Below are 22,109 nucleotides of genomic sequence, written 5' to 3' on the forward strand. Positions count from 1 at the left end.
GATTTTGACATTTTTCTTATGGCCAGCATGGTGAACTTTGCTTTTAGGTGACCCAAGCTGATGTTCCCCATAAATTTTTTACAGGGCCATCCATGCATTTCATTACTGTTTGCATTCTCTTACACTTCAATAAAATGCTTAACTTTGAAAGGCAAGTTTTCCCAGGCCTAACGCATCGGACGATGCCCACGCACACCTGTGTTCCATAGGTATGAACTCCATTGTCATGATCGCACACAAGTTGTACCAGGCTAGAGATGAAATTCAGAGAAATAGTGATGCCAAAGATTCATTAACTCAGCATCGTCATGTAATTGCCAAATTAGCTGCTTCATGACTGAGCATGCTTGGCACTCCTCTGAGAAGGTATTGCTTAAATACCTGACATCCTGGGATTAACACTGAACCTTCTTTCCAGGTTAGAAGTAGCAACCATTCCTGTGGGGTTTTCACCTCAACGGATTTTAGGACTTGATTAATAAGCCAACTCTCACTTGGAGTCCTGTACTGAGCAAGACTCTGGCTTTATAGGCCCCGTCCAACTTTATGATCAACTCTGCAGTCCCATGATCCTGCAATCATGCTAAGTAGTCTCCTGAGGGTGATCATGCCAAACAGAGGACCCTACAGTGGAGCACATACCTCACACGTCCCCCAAGGTGATTATATTCTGCATTACCTACAATGGTTCTTCTAAAATTCCTAGCTTCTCAGGGCTGATTCCTTAAGTTGCCCCATGATGTGGCTTTTATTGGGTTGCTTGAGCACCAGTTATGCAGAACCCTCCCTCCTGTGACGGCTGTCCTCCTGGGTTCTTCCCAGGGAGGGTCAGAAGATGGCCTCAAGGGAGAGGGTCTCCCAGTGGCCCCTTCCCCCACTTATTTTATTTATTTTTATTTTATTTAAAAATTTCTATGCCGCCCCATTCGCCGAAGCCTCGGGGCGGCTTACAACATCAGTTAAAATATAAAACACTAAAAATATAAAGCACATTAACATTATAAAATAAGTCACCCTGGCCGAAGAATTAAGCAAATAATATTAGCAATTAAAATGACGTTTGAATAAAAAGGTCTTTGCCTGGCGCCAAAAAACAAATTACGACGGCGCCAGGCGGACCTCTCTGGGGAGCGCATTCCATAGATTGGGCGCCACCACTGAGAAAGCCCTCCTCCGAGTACCCACCCTCCTAATTTCCTTCATGGAGGGTTCCCAGAGAAGGGCCTCTCCTGCAGATCTCAGGGGGTGGGTGGGCATATATGGACGTAAGCGCTCCTTCAGGTAGCCAGGACCCAAGCCGTTTAGGGCTTTATAGGTCATCCCCTATAAAGCCCTAAACCTTATGGAAAGTTTACTGTTTTTACTGTTCAGATTTTCTTGATTTTTTTCTCATTGAAAGGTTATTTAAATTTTCTTTAGACCTCTCTCTCCTTCCCTCTCTCTGTCTCTCTGTGTGTGTTCTGTGTTTATATGTATATGGTTTTTATAGTACATTTTTAAATTCCAGTCTTTGCAAACCTCCAAGAGAGCTTCAGTTATTCAGCAGTTTATTTATTGATTTCACCCTACCTTTTTCCCCACAAAGGACTCAAAGGGGCTCACCTAATCTCCCCCACCCCTCCTCTCAATTTTATCTTCACAATAACAGCCTGCAAGGTGGATTAGGCTGAGTGACAGTGACTGACTAGAACCCAGTGTGGGGGGACTAGAACCCAGATCTCCTGGATCCCAGTTCAATCCTCTAACACCACTCCATACTGGCACCCCAGTATGGAGTATACAAAGCATCTAGATGTAATAAATCAAATGGACTATCTGCATGACTTGGAGAGTGCTTGACCCCCACGGATACATCACAGGCTGAAGGTGACTTTAATCAAGGGTGGTGAATTTGTGACCTGGCGGATATTGCTGGACTCCAGCTGCCATTGCCCCTGCCCATGAGCCATGTTGGCTGGGGCTGATAGGAGTTGGAGCCCAATCACCTCCAGAGTTTCCCCACCCCTGCTTTCAATATTGGCATCTGTTCCCGCAGGAGTCTCTATGCATGTTGTGCCACACACAGCACACAGACACAACATCCAAACAGAAAGTGGACTGATCCTAATCCTGCCCACTGTCTTTCTAACCCACTGTCACCTAGTTCCTGGTAGCAGGCCCCTAAATGCATAGGTGAGTAATGGAAGATGCTAGGGACAGATGTTGGGAAGTTGTCCAGCTCAGACAGCATCCCTGAGCATTCCTGCAAATGTCCAAAGGATCTCATCCACATACTATGGACTGGCAGAGAAGATTGTCTTTTGCCAACCCTTTTTCATCTTCACTGGTTACTGATTGAAGTCTGGGCCTGATTTAAGGTGTTAACATTGAAGTATAAAGCCATATGGAGTGGATATTGAAAAGGTCTCCTTCTCTATACCCTGCCTGGGCCCTAAGAGCATCTGAAAAGATCCTTCCACTGGAGCCCTCTCTGAAAGATGCTAGTGGGGGGGCTACCAGGAGGAGGGCCTTCTCAGTGTTGGCACCCTGACTGTGGATTCTCCTCCCCAGAAAGGTATGCCTGGCACTGGCTCTTTATTCTTTTTGGCTCCAGGCTAAAATATTTTTATTTTCTCAGTATCTGAATGTTTGTATCATATACTTTATATATCGTATACTGCTTTTTATTGAAGTGATGTTATGCCATTCTTGCTATTTTTGTTTTTTGTAAACCATCTTGAGATTTCATTAAAATATAAGATGGGATATAAATGTTTTAAATAAATGAATCTTACCACTTCCGGAGGCAGTGAACAGCTCTTACCAATAGGAAAAACCTTCTAATGTTAAGTCAAAATTTGTGATTTCTACCCTTTACTTCTAGTTCTGTTGTCTAGAGCAACAGAAAGCAAGTTCTCCTCCATCTTCTGCTTGACAATTCATCAGCTATTAGAAGACAACAATAATGACGGAGTTTGCCCAACGTGTTATTTCAATATTTGAATAGGTGCAACATACATATCTGCCTTGTTCAAATTTACACATGATTCTTAGAAAGGTGTATTTCCCCATGCACACACTTCATATGCATGCACTGAAACTGATATTTCTGAATCTGCAAAGCCACAATTTTTAAAAAAGTGGAGGGAAGCAGAGAAATCCCTTAATGCCTTCCATTCTTTGCTTCACCAACACGGTAAGTTGTTCAGTGCTTCATAATTTCCTGGACTACAAAGGTGGCAATCTTTATGGCAAGCAATCCTTGCACAACCTGGCTCCATCCCGTCATTAGGAGTGATGGAGCCAGAAGCATTAGAAGTGACTCAAGTGCACCACAGCATGTTAAAAGATCCAAGCATTGCTTCCTCTTACTCATCTCACAGACATGGCTAGAGTAAACAGGCTGCTGGGAAGCTCAAGTCCACCAAGACCATTCCTGAGCCTGCAGATCTACAACCTGGGAACCTGCCAAGAACATCTCACTGGCCATGAGTACCGTAACTCATGCAATGGGTGTGTGCAAAGTGTTCGCACAGGAAAGGTCTGGATTCTAGCCAGAGGAAGCTTTTGGCTTCAAAATGACAGGAATCTTAGAAGCACTTTCCTTTGGCTCTACAGTGTTTTGCCACAAGGCGTTCAGACTTGTCTGAAGTCAACCTGTGAAGAAAGAAAAAGAGGGAATGCTCCTCTAGTGAAGGTGGACCCGACCTGTAGAATTCTGAACTCTGTGACACAAGTGAGAGGCAGTTGCTGTTTTGTGCTGAGGTGTGTAGATGGGGGACCTGCTTCTGCATAAGGGGCTGGCAACTTGGGATGCCAGAGCCAACTCCAGCCTCTGAAGAGCATTAGCAAAACTCTGTTGTCCTCAATCTCAGCCCAGCAATTCTCTGTCTGCCCACACCCCCTTCGCCCTTCCCTTTCTTCCTGTGGCCTTCTCCGATCCCCAGAAGAAAAGCTTTGCTCCTCTTTGGCTTACTCTGCCATCAAGCTCACTGGCTGTCAGTTATCTACTTTAAGGCATGTGCAGATTAGCTATTAGACATGGGATGCTGAATCAAAAAGAGCCCACAGTTTCAAAAACCAAGTTTATGTTTCTCCTCGCCTCCGAGCTGAAGACGAAGCACAGAAGAGAACTCCAGAGAGCCGCATTCCAGGGACTTGACACAACCCTAATTATGTCCCCTTCTGGCTCACTGGTGAACATTTAGTATTAAGAAAACAGGTGAAAAGGCCAGTCAGACAGACATCAACAAAATATCTGAGGCTTTCTAGAAGCTGCTGTACTCTGCTTAATTGGGTATATGATTAGATGATGGATAGATGATGGACGGACTGATTACAAGCAACAGGCATAGCTATATATGAAATTTAATTTTCTAAATATTTCTATTTCTACAAACATACTCAAAGTAAAAGGTTAAATACTGAAACCTCAAGAGAATAATAGCAACACAGGCAGGTCCTAGGTTAAGCCTGCCCACATCTGTCCTGAAGCCACCACTGTCATTCCCTTCCCTCCTCAAAGTAGTTCTCTGGATCCTGCTGATCCTGGCTGTATGCCATCTTTCGTTCTCACACTACAGAGCAATCCTTTTACAATCAATAGGATAACTCAAGTCTGCAGCCTTGGAACATCTCTTTATTTTTAGCCAGACTTCTCTCTCCCCTCTTTTTTGCATAAATGCAACCATTTTGGTCTGTGTGGATAGGACCTATATATAAAGGCTAAAATTATGGCTTGGAAAGCACTCATTCCAAGAAATTTCCATAGGACCAGGAACAAACTGGAGGCATTTTTAAGCCTGGAACAGTTGTGGACAGCTTTCTGACACATTATTTAGGTTACACGATTGGGCCAAGCGTGTCACATGGAATATTTCATGTTGTCTGATTTGCTGCGTATGGTTTACACCTCTGTTGGAAGAACCTTTCTGTTGGGGAGGCTCCAGGCAGTGCTATGCATGCTTATATTGACTCTCTTTTTCCATACGGAATGGAGCCAGCAGGACTTAGTTCCTGAAACATTCCTCGAAAGTGAAATGCACTGAGAAGTTTCAAGTAAGCACTCGAATGTTACTTTTTATTTGTTTCTGGGCACACAATTGAACAATCCCCTACCTGGGACGGCTTTTCTTCCTTGGCACAGTCATTTTCAAAGTGCCTGAAATGTACTATTCTGTCAAGGAATGCCTGATCATCTGCTATGGAATAATGATAATTAACATCAGCAGCCATATAAAGGCTTGTATAGTGCTTTTATGAGCTGAAACCAACTGTTCCACATGTATCGTGTTGTTGCAATCCTTACAACAACCCTATGGGGCAGGTTCATGTGCCTATTTCCTATATTGCTGAAGCTGAGAGAAAATATCTTTTTGAAGGACATCTAAGAAATTGATGGCAGGGGTGAGATTTAACCAGGGAGTTCCTGATTTGTGGATCTCTCTCTCTCTCGCTCTCGCTCTCTCTCTCTGGCATTACATAATACTTGGAACATGCCCCAGAATTCTTTGCTACTAGCATGGATGAGGGCTACATGCTACAGTACATACTTGGGTGGTAGCCAAGACTTTCAGACCTCACCATTGTCCTGTCCAGCTGAGAGAATGTGCCTGACACTTCCCTTCAGCTGCCCACAATGGCCAGGAAAACCTGTAGCAACAGGCAAGCTGCACCTCAGGGAAGCGTTTCTGCCCATACCGATCCCATTGAGCAATCCTGGGTAACTTCCAATGAGCCCTTGAGCACAATATAAGAAACTATGGCCTACAGCGATAGGTTAATCCATTCTCCAGGTTCTCCAGGCAGGCAAAGAGCAAGGACAAGAGGAACATGGAGGTGGCTCTAAGAACATAACAACAGCCCTGCTGGATCGGACCAAGAGGCCATGCAGGCCAGCGTTGTGTTCACACAGTGGCTGACCAAGCCTGGGGGAAATGGCCAAGCGGAACATGGGTACGCAGCACCCTCTCGGACTATAGCAGTGAGATCCTGTCCATGGCTGTTCAGAAGAAATCCCTACTGTGTCTGATAGTATTAATTTCCTAGCCATTCCTCTAGGATCGCAGCCTGAGTCCTATAGTAAACAACGGACTCAGTTGCTGAAACAGGCATAAGATTTTCTGGTGTTACTAGTCAAAGAAGCCTGGGGGGAAATGTCTTCTTGGAACACACTATGGGAATAAATTATACGCTGCATAACTGTGAACCCTATCTTCAGCCATAGCCCAGTTTTCACCTTTTCTTTCCGACGGCAGTTTTTACAGTACCACTGCAATGCTCATCATCTGATAGAATCCTGGTAACAATCAGTAAGGACACAGACAAGCAGTGTGTACAAAGCAAAGCAAAGTATTTTCCCACACATACAAACCAGAGGAGATCATATTAAAAATAAACCTTTGCTTGGAAAGAAAAAAAATACCATTTGTATTTCTTTAAAAAAAAAAAAAACCACTCCGCTTTAACATTGAATTTTTCAGTTACAGTTACAGGTTTGCAATTGTAACTAAGACAACCCATCAAAGGAGGATGCAAATGGCACAAAATCAGAAATGGACACAAAAGGCATCCTCAACTTGTATAGTTGCTGTGGATGTCGCAGTTACTGCTATTGCTCACCTTTTTCAACCCAAGCTCTGCTCATTGTATCTGCCGCTGCCAGAGATTTGGCTTGCAAAGTTCAGCACAGAGAACCTCAGTCTGATGAGCTCAGCAGATCATCGCGCCAACCTAGATGTGAACCATGACAATTCACTTCTCGGGGCTTTTTTGTTAACAGCAGTTGAAGGTTGGGACTGAACAGGTCAGCACCTCAATCCTGAGAGAGTAAAGCTAACACTTTTGCCCTTGTGCAATTGCTCAATTAAAATTGGCATTCCCTCTATGGTACCCATGTTCAGAAGAACCCAGAGCCTTCTAACCATTCCTCCCTGACCTAAATCAGATCCCTATGAGTTGTTGTCGTCATTGTTGTTAATATTATCTACTAGGATGAAGTGTTGTTGTTGCTTGTCATACATGTCTTAGCGGCCTTCCTGGGAAGATGCATGAACGGCACCTATTTTGAGTGACTACTGTTACTTATAGCATACTTTTCTCATTTCATTAGACCTCTGCTTACAATCCCTCTTGCAAAAACTCTGTGTGTGTGTGTGTGTGTGTGTGTGTTTGTGTGTGTGTGTGAGAGAGAGAGAGACAGACAGACAGACAGACACAGACACACAGAAAGACACACAGAATGAAACATAGAAACTTAGACACAGAGCAAGTCAGAAGGGGTCTCCTGGGCCATTTAGTCTGAACCCTGGCTCCAGCCAGCTCCACTCACGACATGCCCACCATGTGGACGTCCAGCCTATCCTTGAACACCCTCACCGATGGGGCCTCAACAACCTCTTGTGGAAGCCATTCTACACCCTCAGGGTCCTGACTGTCAGGAAGTGCTTCCTGGCATCCAAATGGAACCTTGGCTCCCTGAGCTTTGCTCCGTTGGAGCGCGCCCTGCCTTCCTCTGCAGGGGAGAACAGGTCTCTACCCACCTCCGTGTGACATCCCCTCACATACCTGTATGTCACCAACATATCTGCTCTGAGTCTCCTCTTCTCCAGGCTGAAGAGACCCAGTTCCCTCAGTCTCGCCTCATACGGCATCCCCTGCAAACTGGCCACCAACCTTGTGGCCCTATGCTGCACTGACTCTAACCTGGCTATATCCTTCCTGTAACGAGGGGCCCAAAACTGAGCACAATACTGCAGTTTCAGGTACACCAGAGTCATACAGAGTGGTAATAATACCTTTCTCAATCTAGAAGCCACACTTCTGGCTATGCAACCAAGGGTGGTGTTCGCCCTCTTGACCACCGCATCACACTGTTGACTCATGTTTAGCCTGCAGTCGACCAGCACCCTGAGGTCCCTTTCACAAGTGCTGCTCTCCAGCCACTTGTCCCCTAACCTGTTCTTATGACACCTATTCCTATGCCCCAAGTGCAAGACCTTGCACTTATCCACATTGATAAGTGTGTGTATTTCTGTACTGCAGGATAAAATAGTTCATCTCATGGACTGGACTCCCATGGAAGAAACAGATGCCAGAATCGATGTTTTTGTCTTTAAGTGGCAGCCAGACTCTTGTCTTGCAGCATCACAGAAACACAGCATAGATCTCTGGGAATTGATTTCAACCACCAGTCTGCTCTGGCCAATCCACTACCTCTCTCTCACACCCACAGCAAGGGAAGCGTGCAAACAAGTCCCATGAATTTGCGGCCAGGATTAAGGCCTGCTAAGTTCAGCGGCGTTTAAGCCCACATGTCACAACTCTAAGGCATTATCCAATGCAGGTTTAGATGGAAAAATGTCCTACAACTCTCAGGGATAGGATTGTGTTTTTCCTTCTTTGACTTTTATCTACTTCATGTGCTTTCTCTGGGAGGGAAAAGAAGAACCTGCTGTCGGTTCTCCTCCACCACTGCCCAAGTCTTGATAGAAGTGGGAACCTTTGAAAAGAAGCCGTTTTGCAAATGGCAAATGGAGAACAGAGTAGAAACCGCTGTTAATGCAGTGATGTGATCTGAGTAAAGCAATCCAGTATTAGGTATCCATCCAGTTGTGGATTCCAGAGAGCAATAAAAACTATGCTGTGTTTTGCATCCTTCCTAATAGTTCTTCTCATGGTTTGGATGCTGCACCTCAAACGAAAGCCACTATTACGCTGCTGTCTGATATGGTTGTCTAAGATTAGTTTTACTCTGATATAAAATATTTATACAAGGTGATCATGGAAGCATATTAATTCTCATTATACAGAAGGACCCTATTGAAAAGTGCCTGCTGGGAACTTGTTGTATATTCAGTTATGTGTAGGTTCAGCAGAAGTAAGGTTTAAACAGCGGATTTAGTAGAGACTGCTGCCTGCACCTGGCTCTGTTAGCAACATTGGTGCATCATATCTAAAATTTCATTTGTTTCAGCAGGCCATTTGAATCCTGAATCGTTCAAAGTCTGAATCAACTTTTCCTGTTAGAAATAATGGAAAGTGAATTAAACCATTCCCAGACCCTAAACAATTCCCATTTTTATAAACTTAAACAGCAAATATGCATAATTTTAGGTAAAAATAACTGAATTGCATGCCAAAAATATTAATTAAAAATATACAACCCACAATACTGTATAGTAGTTTATTGTACATCTTTCCTGAATATGAGAATTTTGCAGGCAGATGCATTTTGTGTATGCTTGCAACAGTCAGAAAAGTGTGGGTTTTGAAGCACAATGGTGTTTGAATTCATGTGAAAGTTCAGGGAGTGCAAATTAGATAAGTATGAATCCAGGTATTAACTCAACAAAGTTCTCACCCCTCCCTAATCTTTCACACCTCTCTACAGATGGTGAGTTTGGAGGTACTAATAGGAGAAAAAAAAGAGTAGGTCACACCAGTTTGAAGTCCCTGAAGGAGAGGATAACAGTTTGAAAGTCTCACATACAGTCTTTTTTCCTGTGCAACCATCATTTTTCACTTTAGAACTCAAGTCATTTGCTTCTAGCTAAGCCATTGTCTGTATTAAGGAACTCCACACCTCTGCTATCTCAGACACAATCTTTGGGTGTCCTTGTAAATAACATTAAAGAGTCTAGCATCTTTCACCCAGTCTTTTCCCAGTTCGTGGCCCTTCTACAAAAATCAAAGCAATGCCCTCTCTGTGAATACAAATATCTATATTTCTGCCTACAGAACAACTGGGTGGCCCTTCACCTAAAGATCTTCACTGAACACAAGAATCAGAAATTAATTGCCTGTTGTAAATGCCTTGTAACCATCCAAATATTTCATCAGAATGACAGCAAGGGAGGGAGGGAGTAAGTCAGTGAGTGAGTGATTGAATGATAGGATGGACTGATGGGAGTTTGGAAGTGCATTCCTCTTAGATTATTCCTAACTGGGCTGTGTATTCAAGTGATTCCTTTGCAGAAACTAGAATTTTTGATAGAGTTAGCATTGCCAATGGGTGCACGTCTCCATTTTGTTGCTGAACTGATGGCTTTTTCTGGACTTGGATGTACTGACAAAAACCAGAGGCGTTACTGACACCTAATCACCTGGTATGGAATGCAAATTGGCCCATCTCAAAACAATAGTCTGAACTGTGCATTGATCATCAGTTCTGCAGATGTGAGTGTTTTGTTTTGTTCTGTTTTTGACTCTGACTTGAAATGTGATATGAGATTTTGCACCCATGTGGCCCGTACTCGGGTTCACCAGGATATTTTGTGGTCACAGATGCAAATCAGCCTTCTGTGTTCCATGCAGCTCTTGTTGAAATTCTCATGGGCTTTGTTGTTTGCATGCTATTAAACGCTTTCACATGTTTTGCTGTTGCAGTATAATGAGGTTTTTATTTAATAAAGTCAAGGCAATTGGCATAAAAAGGGAATATACTAATTTGTATGTATAAATTTGGAATTATTATTTAAATAGAAATAGAATGCATCTTGTCAAGGAGATGTGACCTGTTTGTCTGCTTGTTGAGGGTGCTACCTGTGAATGGACAACAGTTCTGATGGCTCTTTGTCTTTAGTCTATGGCCATACTACCCTGGAAGTGTCTGATCCCGTCTGGTCTTAGAAGCTAAGCAGGGTCCAGCCTGGTTAGTACTTGGATGGGAGAGCTCATGGTAGTCCTGGGTGCTGTAGGCTTTGAGCTTCCATGTAGCCTAAAGTGCCTGATCCTGCCTAATCATGGAAGCTAAGCAGGGTTGGGCTGGGTTGAAATCTGGATGGGTGACTTGAGTCCTACGTTGAGCAGGCAGTTGAACCTGATGGCCTGCTAGGTTCCGTCCAGTTAAGATTCTGGGCAACCAGAATTACACAAGAGAACCTTTCAAAAAGAAGACACAATCAAACAGAAGATGGTTCTCTGGCAACCTTTCAAATACTTTTCAAATAATCTTTCTGTAAAAGAGGACACCTGAACATTCCAAATCAAGATCAGACTGGAGCAATAGGTCCTGCAGAGTAGAGGCCAAAAGCAGGCTTCTGCTCTCCCACCCGCCCTCTTTAGGATGGTCTAGTCCTTGCTGCAGGGCAACCGCACTGCAGAATGCTTAGCTGCTTCAGGCAGCAAAAATGTGAATTTTTTTTTCATGAAGCTGCTTGCCATTTCAGTTCTGCACTGGTTGCCTTCTCTGCATACACCTTCCTGCCAGGATCAGGCAGCGCTTCTCTGAAAGAGGGCTTCTCTGACATGGCACCTGAATTATTCAGTTTCCTCCCCAGATATGTGCCTCTTGCTTTTCTTTTTTTTTTTTAATTTATTATTTCAATTTATATGCTGCTGCCACAGCCCTTGACTGGGCTCCCTGTGCAGCTTCCAACAGCTAGAACAACAACATTATAAAATCAATAATACAAAAGCATAGCCCAGCAAATTAAAATCATTACATAAAAATTAAATAAGCAGCCATGAATAAATAATATAAACTAAAATAAAATGATAAACCAGGGTCACGTTAAAAACAAATTTATCATTAAAATCAACTGTTAAAAAGCTGGAGAAGAGCTAGATCTTCACCTGGCACTGAAATGATGACAATGACGGTGCCAGGTGCACCTCTCTGGGGAGCCTATTCTGGAGATGGGGTGCAGCCACCAGGGCGGCCCTTCTTCTTGCCACCACCCCACTTACTGGACAAAATCCAACAGGGCTGGTCCATCCCGGTGGGTTTCATCGCACTCACAGGAGCAACCGTTAGTGCAGTAGGGCTTTCACACTGCTAAAACTAACCCAAGGGACAAACAGCAATGCCTCTTTACAGGTTCCTTTGGGTCAGCGGAGCTTTCTTTTGTGAGGTTCAGTGGCCTCCCCCATTTCGGAAACAAACGTTTCTGCTTCGGATGTTTAGAAGTGTGAAAGCACCAATGCACAACCAATCGCTTTTACGAGTACATGAGCACAAGAAGATACTACACGTTTATATATTTCTTGGGGGTTCTCTTGTAAGCTATTGTGAGGCTGTTGCGAAAGGTGGGGTAGAAGCACAATTCAGGCCAAGCGAAAATCAGTTCCTGCCTGGTATAGTCTTCTTTTGCACTGAATTCCAGGAATTGAAAAAAAGGAAGGGGGTGGCTATGCCAGAACCTGGACTGCTTGCCTGTGTGCTTCCTTCTGCACCCCTCCCTGAACTGCTTGTATGTTTTTAAACTGATTGTTCTGAAGATGCAACAAACCTCTGGGGTTTTATGTTCCAAAGGAAACATACTCAGATTCCCAACATGAGAAGTCAGAGAGACAAGAAAGCAGATCCCTTCACCCAACCTCCTATAGGTCATGTTAGGAAAGAACTCAAATACTTGATATAACAGCGAAAGCATAGCTTATGGTGTTGTTTCCCTTCCATGTAGCCTCCTTTGGCTAGAGCAGCCTTCTCCAAACTGACGTTCTCCAAAGGTCTTGGACTACAAAACCTATCGTTACTGACTTTTGGCTGGAGATGATGGAGGCTGAAGTTCACCAACATCTACAGGGAAACAGGTTGGCAAAGACTGGTCAAAAGAATTAAGCATAGCTTGTCCACAGTGCCAGTAATTATATCATAACCTCATTTGCTTCCCAGTATTACAAATGCAGGGACTGCAGGTGGCACAGTGGTTTAATCCGCTGTGCTGCTGGGCTGGTTGATCGAAAGGTCGCCGGTTCAAATCTGCACAACGGGGTGAGTTCCCGTTGCTCTGTCCCAGCTCCTGCCAACCTTGCAGCTCGAAAGCGTGCAAATGCAAGGGGATAAAAAGGTACCACTTCGGTGGGCAGGTAGCAGCGTTCCGTGCACCTCGGTGTTTGGTCGGCCACATGACCATGGAGACTGTCTGTGGACAAACGCTGGCTCCCTTGGCCAGGAAATGGAAATGAGCACCGCCTCCTAGAGTCAGGCATGGCTGGACGTAATGTCAAGGGAAAACCTTTACCTTTACCTTTATTACAAATACACTCTGAAGGCTGCAACAGCCACCTTTAGACAGCGAAGGGGCAAAATCCTGTGGGGAAAGCCCTTCAGAAGGAGATGTCTAGTTCTTCCCAGGGTGATGTTGCGGTTCAGGTGTTGGGCCAAGACTGGGGACATCTGGGTTCAAGCAGCCCTGACCATGAAGCTCCCCAAGTCAGTCACTGACTCTCAACCTCACCTTGTGAGGATAGGAGAAGAAGAAGATGCTTCTTTGGGCACGCTTCTTTGGGCTCCTGGAAGCCACACCTGAGATACAAATTTACAAATAAGTATGGAAATAAGTTCCCTCTTAATTGGACAAGGTACCAAGAGGGGTGAAAGAGCCCAGGCAACTGGCTTCTACAGAGCCAACGACTTGATCCCCGGGCCCAGGGCTGTCAACGCTGATGGGGAGCAACTTTGCAGGAATTTTGCCAGCCCTACCTGGAAATAACAGGAACTGAACATCTGCATGCAAAGCATGTGCCCTTGCACCGAGCTGCACGCCCTCTCCGGCACTCGAGTTCACAAGGAGGACAAGGGGAAAAGAAGAAACTCCACTTCCAAAGCCCGTGTCTTCCTCGCCAGCACCTTCGCTGAATCCTGAGCGGGAGGAGAAGTGCAGCACCAGCCTGTGACTCTTCTCGGAAGCAGAAGAGACTGGAATGGGTTAAGCCCTATCTGGCCCAGTCCCCAGTAGACATAAAAATCACCTGAGCCTGCTCTGAAATAAATCAGTGTCCCTTTTCTGCTGCTGCCGTTGTCTGGAAATAATGCAAATGCACCAGGGCCCGCAGTGACATTGTGCCGCACTCGAAGGATACACATAATAAATTGTCCCTTAATACTGTTAAAGCGACATTTTCTTCTTACTCTGGAGCTTTTGAGGTTGAACTGAGCTTTTCTCACACCAAACACTGTAATACAGTGTCATGTCATCTTGTTCTCTTATTTAGTCCGCCTCTTCTGTCTTGTATACACATCATGCTGTGGAACAGAAAGATGCATTTTCCTATTACACTCATTTTATTGGCATAATCCCTGGAGGGTTTTTTCCTCTTTCCCTTTGCTTTTCCTCTTTCTTACTCTTCTTTCACTTTCCCCTTCCTTACTTTCTTTTGTCCTTTTTTAAAACAATGCCATTGTTTTTTTTTAACTGACAGTTATTTCAGCTGAAATAACCATCTCTCTTGCATTCATCATCGAGAAAAATGCATACTAGCATTTTTTTAAAAGGCTGAGGAAGGACTGTCCTGTCTGGTAAGAAAATGTGTCAATGGTTTATAATCGTTCGCTACCAAGGATCCCCAGCAAAGTGGAAACAATACATAGGTACCCCCATTGATCCTGTCCCAGGAAAGGAATTTTAATTTGGAAGATGGGTCCTAAAGGGAAAAGCAACCTAAGACAGAAGTGTAGCTGAAATGAATTTAGTAGTCCAGAAATAAACTGTGGATTTTCTAGAGTAAGAAGCCAAGTTTTCCTATGGCTATGTCTTGTGAAGTGTTGGGAGTCCCCAGACTTTGAATTCCCTTTCTTATAAAAGGTAAATTTTAAAAAGACTGGTCTGAAGGTCAGAGCCAAGCAAAGTTCTCTGCACTGGATTGGATCCTAGGAGAGCAAAACCCAATGATCTCATAGACCAAATGAACAAGAGAGGGTCCCCCAGAAGAATTTCAGTGCTATGGGTGCAGAACCTAAGTTCCACAGACCAAAGCTCAGCTGGTGGATGGGATGGGATGGGATGGGATGGGATGGGATGGGATGGGATGCATCCATGCAATTTTATGAGGTGGCTGACCTTTCCGTTTCTAGCCCTCTGGTATTTTTCAAACATTGAACCAGACTTGGAGATGCCCTTCCAGCGGGGTGCACTTCATCTAAGGGTGTGGTCCGTGGCAACATGGGTCGGATGGGGGCTTGATATTCTTACCAATTCTAAGCATACTCAGAAGTAAAGCTTCATGTCTACTGCAATAGAATAATTAAGCACGATGAAATCATCAAGCAGCGTTTTCAAATATCATCCTAAGCGTGGTGTCCTGAGGGACAGTATGAAATAGTGATTAGAGTGTTAGACTGGGATCCAAGTGATCTGGGTTCTAGTCCCTGCTTAGCTATTAAGCTCACTGGGTGACTTTGGTCAGTCATGGGCTCTGGACCCAACCTACCTCACAGGCTTGTTGTTTGGAGCATCAAGCGGAAAGCACATCACTTTGCAAGAGGAAGAAAGATGGAGCATAAATGGGAAAGGTGGTACTAAGCCCCTGCATGCCTACTCAGAAGCAAGCACAGAAAACCCTGCGTTCAACCCAGGAATAAGACTGCTGAATAGCTCATTGTCTGAAAGCTACACCCATCTGCTCCTGCAGAAAGATGCTCTTATCTCGGATCAGCAGCTGATTGGGTATAAAGGCTTTGCTCTGTGGCACCACAACAAAGCTACCTACTGGGAAAAGCTCTTATCTGCAATCAGCTGCTGAGAGAGGAGATTTTCCTGGCTGGGATAGGCATAGCCTAAAGAAGAAGCTGTCTGGTTGGCTGGGAATCCCCAGGAGCATATCCAGCCATGGGCTGGAAGTTCCCCATACGTGCTTCAAACAGAAGCAAAGACGTCTACTTGGCAAAGAGCTGTCAATGTCTCTAAAAATCTGTTAAGAACTGTGAAGACATAACATGGTTTCACGCAACATGGTAAAGAAGAAAAATGGTGATATACGAATGACAAAAGCTGAGCAATAAAGATGTTGGACCAACAAAGAAAAAGACACCATGCAAAATCTGCCTAGGAATAATTATTATTGTATTATTATTGTATTAAAATTAAGCAATCCACATGTAATTCCAAGCGTAGAGGCTAAAACAGGAAGATACTTGACCTGACATGAATTTGACTAATGAAGTTTGTTCCTGTTTCTCCTGGAAGCCAGAAGTCTCATTGGAACAGGATACCTCTAGCCCTTTGATGGTCAACACAGCAAGTTGCCCCATCTTTGACAATCAGAATGAAAAAAGGGTGGAGAAACTTGAAAGCAAGCCTTGCATTTTGCTTAACTATGCATTGCAATGAGGCAAAGAGGAAACATCACTCTGCTGATTTCAGCTGCTGCTGCTGCTGCTTAGAGGCTGCCCTTTTCCTCTGCACCCTCATTTTGCATCTGTAGGTGGTAGATTTTGTCTGGGGAACTGTTTTGAACTCTAGATCCCCACCTAATTGGAAATGGTACAGCCTGGTAACAGAGGCGACATGTGGAACATCTGATCATCTGCTTTAATCTCTTGTTTTGTGGCGTAGTGTTTTCTGGATTGGTCCACTGATAGGAGGAGGTTGGGCATATCTCCAGAGCGGCCAGGAGCGAGGGTTCCCCCTTTGCACTTTCAAAACAATAGACTGTTCTTTGACAAATGTTCTGTATTCTCCAACGTACATCCAGCAAACCATCACCACCAAAGGACGAGTCTCTGAGTGTGTACAGAGCCATTCACTGAACCCAAACTAGAAATGACTTTGGAGAACCTGGATCCCACCCTTTCCAGAAGCAGGCAAGCCCTTCTGCTGTAAGTTGCCCCACTGGCTGGCTAGCCCTTCTCTCCCAAGGCCAGGTCATTGGGGCAAGGACCACGCAAGGCTGGTCTGGCTCCCAGGGCTCCCGTCGTCTTCTTCCATCTCATTATCTGTTTCCCAGGGCTAATCCTTCCCATCTGTGTCTCCCTGGCCCTGAATTGCACACCAAGAATGACGACCACGTTCCTTCCCAACAGGGACTGAGTCCACACTCTGCCTCCAAGAGGTCCCGGGTTCAGTTCCCAGCATCTCCAGGTAGGACTAGGAAAGACCCTTGTCTGAAGGCCTGCTGCTAGTCTGTGAGGAAAACGTCGAACTAAAGGACCAGTCGCCTGACCTGGCACAGGGGTGGGTGAGTAGGTCATCCTACAGTGCAGGACTAGACAAAGCCCAGTCACAGGACGGGTCCAGCGTCTTTGAGTTTCCCAAATCAGCGATTCGTAGAGGAATCATGCGGCTGCCTGCACACACGCCACCAGCCACCAGCCATGTCAGTCTGGGCACATGAGCCAATCATGAGACCTAGTTTAGATCACAGGGATGGAGAAGAAATTCATGCAGTTCACATGAAATGCTCACTTGTGTGGCATTTACGCAAGACCACACTTTCTAAGCATTCTGTGGGCCAAAACACAGCTATCCTTTGACAATCGCATTTGTCCTAATTTTGCAATGCAATTCTCCATTCAAAGACACATATATTAGAGAAAACAGTGTTTGGCTATGCAGCATATGAGGAACACTACTTGCCCAACGTGTACGTAAAGCAAAATGCACGCAAAATGCATATATTTGGACAAAGTGACCTGATATCTTGGCAGATGTACTTTCTCAAAATGTAGGGCAAATGCAGGGGGCATTTGGAGATGAGGGGGTGCTTACCTTTTCTTGCAAAATCCATCCACACCCGCCTGCCACATACACAGCCTCCAGCTCTACATCAGTAAAGCCTACATCTATGTGCTAAAACAGACATTATTTTAAACTTTGCCTCAATGTGTGGCATTCATTCTACACGAGGCTAGTGGCACAAGGACCAGTCCAGATCTTTAAAACAAGCTCCTTCCCCCTACACCATGGGCCTGAACTGAAGCTGGAGCCCTGCACCAAACCTAGAATGAAACAGAGGGATGGAGGAATATTCAGCTGCTAGGCACAGGTTTGAAGAAAGCTCTGTCTTGGCTCTTCTTCCCTTTTTAAAGCCTGCTTTTCAAGGCCTGTCTGATCAGGGGAGGGCGTAGGTTGGAGAGCACCACTTCTTGGGGAAAATCAGCACCCAGAAAAGGGAGCAATCCTTGCATCTTCACACCTAGCAGTCCTCCTCTGCAGATCACACTTGTGTGAGTGCTGTGTTGGCCAGCTCCATGGCGCTTGCCCGTTGTGTTAGCCTACAAGTCCCAGCATGGCCCAGCCAGATGGACCAAGTCCCAATGATAGGAGCTGGAGTCACCCCACCTATGACCCGTTCAACTCTGAGACAGTGCAGGCCCTGTTGAAGATCCACAGCTCCCTTGCTCGGCTGAACCTGGGCCTGCTGGCAATTTCAGCAAAAAAGTACCGGATACCATTCCCCCTCCCCGCCCCCACCCATTTTATTCCACACTCTGACAAAGAGCTGCAGCTTAATTGTCTGATTTGATCTATTTCATTAAAGCACCATCCCCCTCCTCTGCTTCAAAAGGTTAATGCCACTCATATTTCCTCTTTTTATTGTCTGGCTTCGCATAACACCACGGGACAAGGCAGAATAAGCCGTCGCTCCAGCGAGCCATCATTCACTCCAGCCCAGCAGCGGCTGGTTGTAAGTCAGGCTATTTTTAAATACAAAACATAATGAAACCTGCTAAAAATACAGCACCGCACCAAGGCCAGACAAATAGACCTCGAAGCTCGTAACAATTAGCGCTTGCTCTCAAGAGCTCCGGGCTTTGATGTGTGTCATGACTGTCAGATTTGTTCTTTACAATCAGAGCAGTCCATTGGTAGCTGCGTAACGGCTTTATTAGAAACAGGGACTCTTTGTCCCCGCTATTTTTAAAACAACTGAAACACGTAACAGCAATCGGAATAGGCAAGGCATCAAGGACGAAGTCTTTCCTCCAACCAACCAACCAACCAACCCTAAGCCCATTCCTGCCTCACAGAGTGGTCCTTCTCTCCATCTCTCTCTCCCCCTCTGCCACACACGCACGCACACACATACGCACTCACAGAAACATGGAATAGTAGAGCTGGGAGGGGCCAGAGGGTCATCAGGCCCAGCCCCCTGCTCAGTGCAGGGCTCCAGGTTACACCATCCCTCTCAGGGGGCTGCCCAGCTGCACCTTGAATGCCTCCAGTGTGGGGGAGCCTCACCAGGTCCTTGGTTTCAGTGGCCCTCTCACCCAGAAACACACTCTTGCACTCTCGCACACTCACCTGCACTGGCTGAGTTCACATGACAGCAAGAAGCCATGGTGCTTTTGACCATTGTTAGTCAGTTGCATCATCCGACCCCCTTCGCGGTATTTCAGCATGGCATGGTTAGTCTTTCAAAGCCATAAGCAAAAGCGATGCTCTGTTCCTATAACAGCTTCTTCCATCGTCCAGGAAACACCAACCCTTGTGGTACCAGGGCCAGAATTAGAAAGCTGCCCAGCAAAACGGCCCATGGACACTCTTGCCAAGTGTCAATATGAGACAGAAATCACCACTGACAGCTGTCATTCATGTGGCTGTCAGAGGTTTCTCTGCTCTCCCCGCATCCTGCCCTAAAAGATCTTCTTTGGGACGGGAGCAAGCGATCAACTGGGTGCCTTGCCAGGCTGGGGGTACTGTGGCTTGGCTCAGCTGCTGCCTCCACTGTACCCCATTCTCACAGTATTGGGTTGGGGAGAACTCTCTGGCATAGGGTTCAGATGACACAACAGAGTGACAATGGTAAAAAGCCACCATGGCTTTTCATGTTGTGTGAACCCTGCCCACCTCCACCTCCCGAATAAAATAAAAATACATCCCTCTATTTGGAACGCAGCAGCTCAGGGCCTCCTTCTTTAACTTTGTGCAAGGGTGTAGGGTCCAGGGTTGGATGGGGGCTTCACCTTTCCCACCCAGTTGTCCCCGCATCCCGCCCTGTTGCAGAGGCTAACTAAAGACATGGGGGAGAATCCACTGGCACCAACGAAGGTGCTTGCCTTTTTTTTAGTCCCCATGTGAGATGGGGCAGATTTAGAGGGAGGCCGTTCGATGCAACTGTTTAACCCAGCACACTTGCCCGAAAGTGAAAATAAGTAGCACCTGCTAGACTCTCTCCATTTAATGCATTGTCCAGTTTAACCTGCACTTGTGAAGAAGGTAACATCCCCAGTGTTCTCCTCCGACGTAGGAAGTAAGGCCCTTTTCCCAGTGGGCTTCCCTCCAGATGTTCTGGACCCAGCTGGATTGTATGCAGGTAAGGAGAGGTTGATCCCTTCCTCTCTTGCTACTTTTCCACCTTAAAAGCTCCTCCAGAAGCTTCCATTTGCAAACAAAGGCTCAGCAAAGGCTACATTCACTGGGGGAAGCAAACAGGGGTAGGCTAAACCCCTCCTTTCTTAAAACATGGTACCAGTTTGGACGTTTTGGCTAAGGAAAGCAGGTGAGCATTCCCTTTTGGCATTAGTCTTAACTGGCACACAACCCAGTGGTGTCAGAGCTACAGACAGAAGCAAGTCCGGCAGCTCATGCTAGAGTCTCCCTCTGAACAACATCTGCCGGGTTCCCCTCGCTTACCTGCCGACTGGCTTGGCAGTCCGACTGCTTGCCGGGATTGCAATCAGCCAGCAGCTCAGTTGTTCTCCCTGCTTGATCCCAGAAAGGCAGCCCCGACACACCCTTGCTCTCAAAAGTACTCTGTGAAAGATGCTGGAGCCATCCTGATCCTCCCATTCACACATGCCCTTTGCACAAACGCACGTGGCTGGAAGCAGCAGCAGCAGAAGCTGTGCTGGCAAATTGGAGAGCCAGGCTTTCTGGCTGGCTGGACAATGTATCAGCCCTATTTCTACCCCAAACCAAGGAGGGCTGTATATTGAAGGACTGACCTGTCACAGCAGCGACAAGCAGGGTGGTCCTCTGATGTGAAGCATCTGCATTTTGCCGTGGAACTCAGAAAAATGTACAAGGCACTAAGGCCGGAAGAGTGCCTTTGTTGTTGTTAGTCGCAAAGTCATGCCCAACCCATCACAACCCCATGGACCACATTCCTCCAGGCCTCCCTGTCCTCCACCATCCCCCAGAGTCCACCCAAGTTCACACCCACTGCTCCAGTGACTCCATCCAGCCACCTCACTCTCTGCCGTCCCCTTCTTCTTTTGCTGTCCCAGCATTAGGCTCTTCTTCAGGGAGTCCTTCCTTTGCATTAGGTGGCCAAAGTATTTGAGTTCATTTTCAGGATCTGGCCTTCTAAGGAGCAGTCAGGGTTGATCTCCTCTAGGACTGACTGGTTTGATCTCTTTGCAATCTGAGGGACTCTCAGGAGTCTTCTCCAGCACCACAATTCAAAAGTTAGGATGTGAAAAAGACCCACCAAAGCACTGATTCATCTTTGGGTCTTAGCCAGAAACTGAGTGAGCTGAGTATTCTGAATTGATATTGGCTTTTGTGGCTTTGTTTTTTTAATTAGTAGTTTGTGCAATTGTCTGATCCCTGCGAAAAAAATATTTTAATATTCCCCATTATCGCAGCTCACATGTCAGGAGATGGCTCCTTGAGGGCTAATGAACATCTGCCTATGAGCCAAGTGCACTTGTGGAATTAACATGGACTTCTTTCTCCCACCTCCCCCATTATGGATGCCCTGTGCAAATTTCAAGCTCAGTGGTTATGAGACACAGATTAGGGGCATATCATGGGACTGCTACGTTGCTAGGTTGGTAATTAAACTAACTCATGCATTACTCTTATCATAACGGGAGGGCCCAATTCAATGTGATGATGATTGCAACAATGCAATTAATGTGAATATTTTTGTTATGTAAATAGTGGTCCCAGAGAAGGTCTGAGCAGCATCCAGAAGGAAGTGGGTTGGGAGTTTTCACCATTTCTCCTTCAAATGGCGAAGCAGGGGAGGGAACCTTGATAATTGGTTCAGAAATATAGATACACAAAAAGGGTAGAAAGAAAATTGCTTCATCAGATAGGTCAGTATGTGGTTTTCACTGGGGAGCTATTTTTACATATGGAGATAACAGCTATATCCCATCAAAAATTGTTCTCCTCCTCCGCTCCCCAGGAAGGAAGCCTCCAGTCACAAAACTCTTCTTCCCCATCACCTGTGGAGCCAAGGAACACCTCCTTGCATATTATGCACCTGTAGTCTAAGGTCATAATCTGGCGCCCATTCCAGGATCCCCAACCAAATGAGGCGAGCTACATGAGAAAGAGCCTTTTTAGTGGTGGCATCCCGTCTGAGGAATGCCCTTCCCAGAGACATTCACCTCATGCCTTTTATGATCTTTTTGGCATCCAGTGATCTATTCTCCTAGGGATTATAATAATTTTTGTGTGGCGGAAGGTCACAGCCGCTTCACTTCTTCTGCTTTTGCTTTTATTATGCACTGTATG

General features: G+C 45.7%; 1 pseudogene; it reads left to right on the plus strand.

Annotated features, from left to right (window-relative positions):
* Nucleotides 1-10,560: 10,560 nt before the first annotated feature.
* LOC123033707 lies at nucleotides 10,561-10,679 on the plus strand (annotated as a pseudogene).
* The last annotated feature ends 11,430 nt before the right edge of the window (nucleotides 10,680-22,109 follow it).

This window comes from Varanus komodoensis, unplaced genomic scaffold (genome assembly GCF_004798865.1).
Source record: "Varanus komodoensis strain SLA01 unplaced genomic scaffold, ASM479886v1 scaffold66, whole genome shotgun sequence".
NCBI classification, from domain to species: domain Eukaryota; kingdom Metazoa; phylum Chordata; class Lepidosauria; order Squamata; family Varanidae; genus Varanus; species Varanus komodoensis.